The following is a 7,103-nucleotide window of genomic DNA, read 5'->3' on the forward strand; positions in this document are numbered from 1 at the left end:
TCTATCTATTTTTACATAGTTAAAAAATGCATAGGAATGATGTTCCTAAACAAAGCATGTTAAGTGTTTTGGACACACTTTAAATGAGATTATTATAGACGGAGAAACTGTTCCTGCCTTAATTAGAAAAAATCTTGGCACTCATACTGGGAAGCTAATTGGCACCATCAAAGCATTGAATGATTCCTAATTTTGCTACTTAGAGGCACACCTGGTGACTCGCCTCTCAGTGGTACCCAAAGACTTGGGCAACGAAGATATAAAAATTAACAGCTGTGGTGATGCAAAATCTTCTGATGCACACAATGCTAAGAACATGCTCATGGGCTTAATCCTCCAGCATGAACTTTGCCTGCAACCTTGATAGGTGACACAAGAAAGCTGCAGGCAGATGAGCAGAGGGCAGAATGACGCACCCAAATAGAGGCAGCACCACCTTTATTCGTGCCGAGGAAGTGTGCCCTGACCTGGGATGGAATCAAGGATGGAATTATGAGGGCAGGAGCCACCTGAAACCCTTTCATGCCTTTTCACACAAAGGTAGTAAGACAAGAGGAGCAGGGGTCATGGCGTGTGGGGAAATGAGACAGTCTAGCCACTGTGACTCTCAAGGAAGAGAGGAAAGAAATAGGCAGGGGGGATCTCTATCCTTTGACCAGGTAATTAGCAAATTGTAAAAGACACAAAGTCCTCCCAAGGGGTCATCTGGATGCAGAGTCATGTGATCCCCCATCAGAGAGTCTGACCCAGGGGTGTGGGTGGGCACCAGGGGTGAGGGGAGGAGAGCATCCTCATCAACCCATAAAGAGGAGACTCTGATGCAGCCAGCATCTGCCACCCTGTTTCCCCGTTCCACTTGGTGATGTTCTAGGGTCTTTAGGATGAAGACTAGACTCGAAAGTAAGCAGTCCATGCTAGGAGGGAGCCACACAACCTTTCAAAACTCACTCTCAATTAAACGGAATTAATTTTGTGAGTCCCACCTGACACTCCAGCAGGATGGGTACAACACTGCCAATCTGTCGAAACAGAATATTCTCGCCCAAAATGATGAATATAAAGAAGAAATGGCTTTTGCTTTGGGCCTAATGGGAGCTTTCTATTTCTGAGGAATGCAAAACAAACAAAAACAATGACAACCCACACACATGCATGCACGCACACACACACACACACACAGACACCAAAGATTAACCGTTCTCTTCTTTATTAAAAGCTCTAATTGCTTCTCCACCCCTGTCTTACCTTATAGTTTGGGGAAAAATATCCCTCTAACAACCCTCCCACCTCCCCGACAAAAGCGCTGCAAATTCCTTATCTGAAAACAGATGTTTGACAGCTGGCTTTTCTCCCAGGAGAGTGTCTGTGGATGAATTTGTTTCTCTGAATGAAGCCTTTGAGTAATTGGCACATTATGTAACTACACATCAGTCTATCACTAATAAGGAAAGTTCTTGAAGCTGAAACTAGCTGAATAGCAGGGTGATGCCTTACCTATCTTCTCTTCCACGGGGCTTTTCACAACATGTTGAAAAGAAAGGTTTATTGCCGTTGAGCTGAAGACTTCAAAAACATTTTGCCAAAGTAGGGCACAGGTGACTTAACCAGGTCAAATGACTTTTTAAAAGGGTATACTTAAGTACTAGTCCTCTTAGTAAATATCCCTTCAGACTTCAAAAGGAGTAAAAAGATTCAGAAGGAAATTCATTGAGCTCAGTTGGGAAGTGGAGGTGGGGTGCTTGCCCTAACTTAGACTGTAGTGACCCAGATCAATGGAAACACTAAGGAACAGCTGTATATTTGGGTTAAAGAGAGTTTTCTTAATTTTTGGATTGCTTGACTTTTTTTTAAGTATTCCTTTTTTTGAAAACCCTAAGAGACTGTCTTGATCAGAGACTAAGATGTAAGTGGTAGTAATTTATTTGTGATTCTGGGGAAAGGGAGATTGGAACAGGGAGGAAAGATGGGGAAGTAGGGAGAGCCAAGACAAAGGCACCTTGTAGATGTGCCCCCGCCCCACCACCACTACTGGGAACAGCTAGTTGCTAGATTTAGTAGATAAAAATACAGGATGCCCAGTTAACTTTGAATTTTGGATAAACGACAAATACAATTTTTAGTATATTTCATGCAATGTTTTGGATATATTTATAATGTAAAACATTTGTTATTTTTCTTATAATTAAATTTATCTGGGTAACCTGTATTTTATCTGGCAATCCTAACCAGGTAGAACCTTCTGAGAAGCCTCATGAGGTATCTTTTAGAACCCCCTGCTCAGAGTTGAAGGAGGAAGTATTCAACAACCTCTTCTCCATTAGTCACAAATAGCACGTGGAGTGTTAACTTATGATAGGTCCTTTATGACATGAGGTCACAGGACAGGTTTGCAGAGGGCTCCCCCATCCCAGTGGGCTTCAGAGAACGCTGGGGATGGAAGTTCAAGGTGTTCTGTGGGCCTGAAGTCAGGTGCTGTCACGTTGTACCTGCATAAAGCTGGTCAAAGACTCAATGATCCTCACCACAGTGGCAGGAAGAAGAGTCAATCAAGAGGTATCCAAGAGGTATCTTATCAGAAACATGCAGGTTCCTGAAAAGGATGAAGCACAGGCATAAGTCTGAATGTACTGATGTATTGATTCTCTTAACAAGTATTGATCACAGACCTACTGATATGGTTTAGCTGTGGCCCCTCACCACCCAAATCTCATCCTGAATTGTAGTTCCTATAATTCCCACATGTTGTGGGAGGGACCCAGTGGGGGGTGATTGAATCATGGGGGCAGTTTCCCCCATACTGTTCTAGTGGTGGTGAATAAGTCTCACAAGATCTGATGTTTTTATAAGGGGTTTCCCCTTTTGCTGGGCTTTCATTATCTCTTGCCTGCCACCATGTAAGATGTCCCTTGCTCTTCTGCCATGATTGTGGGGCCTCCCCAGCCATAAGGAACTGGGAGTCCATTAAATCTCTTTCCTTTATAAATTATGCAGTCTTGGGTATGTCTTTATCAGCAGCATGAAAACACACTAATACACGGACTATGTGCAGATCAGCAAACATACCCAGCCCTGTTGTCCTGAAGCTTCCACTCCAGATGATTGTGTATCTTGGGAGATACATGTGAACAAACTGGCAGGTAGGTTGTGGAGCAGCAGAGACTTCAGCGTTGTTGCTTACGGCTGCTTTCTCTGTCTCTACTAAAAAGAATAGGACCTGGTATGCAGCAGTTGCTGGTGGGCCCTTGTAGTTCTAGAATCCTCATTATGAATACATAGTCCAGTGTGTTGCACACTGTGAGATTTTAGAAAGTGGAGAGGATTTGTGAGCCATGAAGCAGGAAAGTGTGGCAAATTTGAGGGTGGAAGGGGCGGAAGGTCAATAGGCCAGGAACCCTGAGAACCATAGGAAGAAGAGGGTTGCAGCGGTGGCAGGTGATAGGGACAAGGTCACAGGGGGTCCTGCACCATGATAAGAAGGCTGATCTTCTTGCCGGGGGAAGTAGGAAGCCCATAAGAAATCTTGCACAATGGAGAATAATGATTGGATCTGAGTTTTTGAATTAAGCATTCTTTATCTTGAAACAATTAAAGGTTCATATGTAGATGTGAGAATTAGTACAGCCCGGCATGGTGGTTCACGCCTGTAATGCTAGTACTTTGGGAGGCCGAGGCGGGCAGATCACCTGAGGTCAGGAGTTCGAGACCAGCCTGACCAACATGATGAAACCCCGTCTCTAATAAAAATACAGAAAATTAGCTGGGCATGGTGGTGGGCACCTGTAATCTCAGCTACTCCGGAGGCTGAGGCAGGAGAATCGCTTGAACTTGGGAGGTGGAGGTTGCAGCAAGCCGAGATCACACCACTGCACTCTAGCCTGGGCGACAGAGCGAGAATCTGTCTCACAAAAAAAATTAAATAATTTTTTAAAAAAAGAATTAACACAAAGACATCCCATGTTTTCACCAGCTGTAACATACAACAAGATTACAGCACCATATTATAACTACGATATTGGCATCGATATCATCAAAATATGAAGCATTTCCATTACCACAAGGATCCTTCATTGTTCCCCTTCACAACCTACCCACTTCCTTCCTGTCCCCAACTCCTCCTCAACCCCTGGCAAGCCTGACTCTGTTCTCCATTTCTATAATGTTGTGATTTCAGGAATGTTATATGAGTGGAATTATAGAGTAAGTAACCTTTGCACACCGGCTTTCTCCATCAGCACAATTCTTTGGAGATTCAACCAGGTTGTGGAGTATTTCAAGAGTCTGCTCAGACTTTTGCCAAGTGGCATTCCTTGGTGTGAACACACCGCAGTTTGTTTAACCACTCACCTGCTGAAGGACATCTGAGCTGGTTCCAGTTTGGGGCTATTGGGAAGAAAGTTGCAATAAACATTTGCATATTGGTTTTTGTGTGACAGTGGTCATTTCTCTAGGATCAAGGCCCAGAAGTGCAATTGGTGGATTGGATGGCAGTTTATTTATTGATTGGTTTTATTTTTATTTTTTTCAAGAAAATGCATGGGCCGGTCATGGTGGCTCACACCTGTAATCCCAGCAGGTTGGGAGGCTGAGGCGGGCAGATCACCTGAATTCAGGAGTTCAAAACCAGCCTTGACCAACATGGTGAAACCCTGTCTCTACTAAAAATGCAAAAATTAGCTAGGCGTTGTGGCATCTGCCTGTAATCCCAGCTACTTGGGAGGCTGAGGCCAGAGAATTGCTTGAACCCGGGAGGCGGAGGTTTCAGTGAGCTGAGATCGCATCATTGCACTCCAGCCTGGGCAACAAGAGCGAAACTCCATTTAAAAAAAAAAAAGAAAAAGAAAGAAAAAAGAAGGAAAGAAAGAAAGAAAGAGAAAGAAAGAAAGAAAGAAAGAAAGAAAGAAAGAAAGAAAGAAAGAAAGAAAGAAAGAAAGAAAGAAGAAAGAAAGAAAATGCATGAATTTTGCAGAAAAATCCCAAACCGTTTTCCAGATTGGGTGTATCATTTTAAATTCTGACCAGCAGTGTGAGAGCATCCTCACCAGCATTTGGTATTGTTACTGTTTTTTCTTGTAGCCATTTTGATAGGCATGCAGTGTTACTTCATTGTGATTTTAATTTGCATTCCTCCAGAAGTTAATGATGTTGAACATGTGTTGACAGTTGTTTATTTTCTTTGGTGAAATGTCCCTTTATGTCATTAGCTCACTTTCTAATTGGATTGTTTTTTTTTCCTATTGTTGAATTTGGAAAGTTTTGTTTATACATTCTAGATAATAATCCTTTGTCAGATACGTGGTTTGCAGATATTTTCTGCCAGTCTATAGCTTGTATTTTTATCCTCTTAACAGGCTCTTGTCTTCATAGGGCAAAAGATTTTAAGTTTGATGAAGTCAAATTTATGTTTCCATTTATAGATCATGCTTTTTGTGCCAAGTCTAGGAAATCTTTGTCTACCTTAGATCCAGAAGATTTTCTCCATTGTTTTTTCTAAAAGTTTTCTAGTTTTATATTTTATATTTAATTCCATAGTCCATTTTTGGTGAATTTTTGTATAAGGGGTGAGCCTTAGGTTGAGGTTTACTTTATTGAATATGAACACTCACTCCAGCGCTGTATCAGTGTGCTAGGGCTGCTGTACAAAGCATCAAAAACTAGGTGCCTTAAACAACAGGAATTTAGTATCTCACAGCTCTGAAGACCAGAAGTCCAAGTTCAAGGTCAGCAGGGTTGGTTCCTTCTGAGACTGGAGGAGTCTGTTCCATGCTTCTCTCTTATCTTCTGGTGGTTTGGTGGCAATACTTCTCATTCCTTGTCATGTACATGCATCATTCCAACCTCTTTCTTTACTTTTACATGGAGTTCTTCCTGTCTTTGCTTCATATTTCCTTGGTTTATGCCTGTCTCTGTCCAAATTTTCCCTTCTTGTAAGGACACCAGTCATATTGGATTAGGGTCCATGCTAATGACCTTATTTTAACTTAATTACCTCTGTAAGGATCCTCTTTCCAAATAAGGTCTCATTGGGGGTACCAGGGGCTAGAACTTCAACATATCTTTTTTGGAGGGCACCATTCTATCCATAACAAGCACCATTGGTTGAAAAGTCTATCTTTTCTTCCATTGACTTACTTTTGCACCTTAGTCAAAAATCAATTGAGAATATTTGTGTAAATCTATTTTTGGGTTCTCTGTTCTGTTCCATTATCTATAAGCCTGTCCATCTGCCAAGATCATCCATTCTAGATTACCATAGCTATATAATGTCTCTAAATTGGATAGATCTTCTTTTTCAAAATTGTTTTTTAGTGATTCTAGGTCCTTTATAACATTTAGAATAATCTCATCTATATCTACAAAAATATTTGCTGATATTTTGATACAATTTGTGCTAAAACTGTATCTCAATTAAGGGAAAATTAACATATTTACTATGTGAGTTTTTAAATCTATGAATACTGTATGTCTTTCCATTTATTTAGAGCTTCCATTTCTGTCTTCAAGATTTTGTCATTTTCAGCATACAAATCTTGTACATGTTTTCTAAGAGTTACACCTACATATTTTATTTTAAGTGATTATGAATCATATTGCATTTTAAATTTTGGTGTCCTATGTTCATTGCTGACATATAAAAATACAATTGATGTTTATATGTTTATGTAATATCTTGCAACCTTGCTGAACTTATTAGTTCTCTTGTAGATTCTTTGGGATTTTCTTATGCCACCTGCAAACAGGGACAGTTTTTCCTTTTCAATCTTTGTGTCTTCAATTTTCTTTATGTGTCTTATTTACCTGGCTAGAACTTTCATTACTATATTGAAAAAGAGATCAGACATCTTTTCTTATTCTCATTCTAAGGAAGAAAGTATCCAGTTTCTTACCACTAAGTCTCATGTTTGTTATAGATTTTTTTGTAGATCTTTTTTGTCAAGTTGAGGACATTCTCATGTCATTTTTCTAAGAATTTATATTATGAATGGGTGTTGGATTTTGTAAAAAACATTTTCTGCATTGATTGATATAATCATGCAATTTTTCTTCTTTAACCTGTTAATGGGATAGGTTACATTGGTTAATTTTCAAATATTGGGCCATCCTTT

The 7,103-nt window shown here is 40.4% G+C and overlaps 1 long non-coding RNA gene across 1 annotated transcript; it reads left to right on the forward strand.

Annotated features, from left to right (window-relative positions):
* Nucleotides 1-2,390: 2,390 nt before the first annotated feature.
* LOC129052257 (uncharacterized) lies at nucleotides 2,391-4,471 on the forward strand. Its single transcript, XR_008517225.1, has 3 exons — nucleotides 2,391-2,564; nucleotides 3,013-3,137; nucleotides 4,233-4,471. It is a non-coding gene; the product is annotated as an uncharacterized LOC129052257 (long non-coding RNA).
* The last annotated feature ends 2,632 nt before the right edge of the window (nucleotides 4,472-7,103 follow it).

Source organism: Pongo abelii, chromosome 1 (genome assembly GCF_028885655.2).
Source record: "Pongo abelii isolate AG06213 chromosome 1, NHGRI_mPonAbe1-v2.0_pri, whole genome shotgun sequence".
Lineage (NCBI taxonomy): Eukaryota > Metazoa > Chordata > Mammalia > Primates > Hominidae > Pongo > Pongo abelii.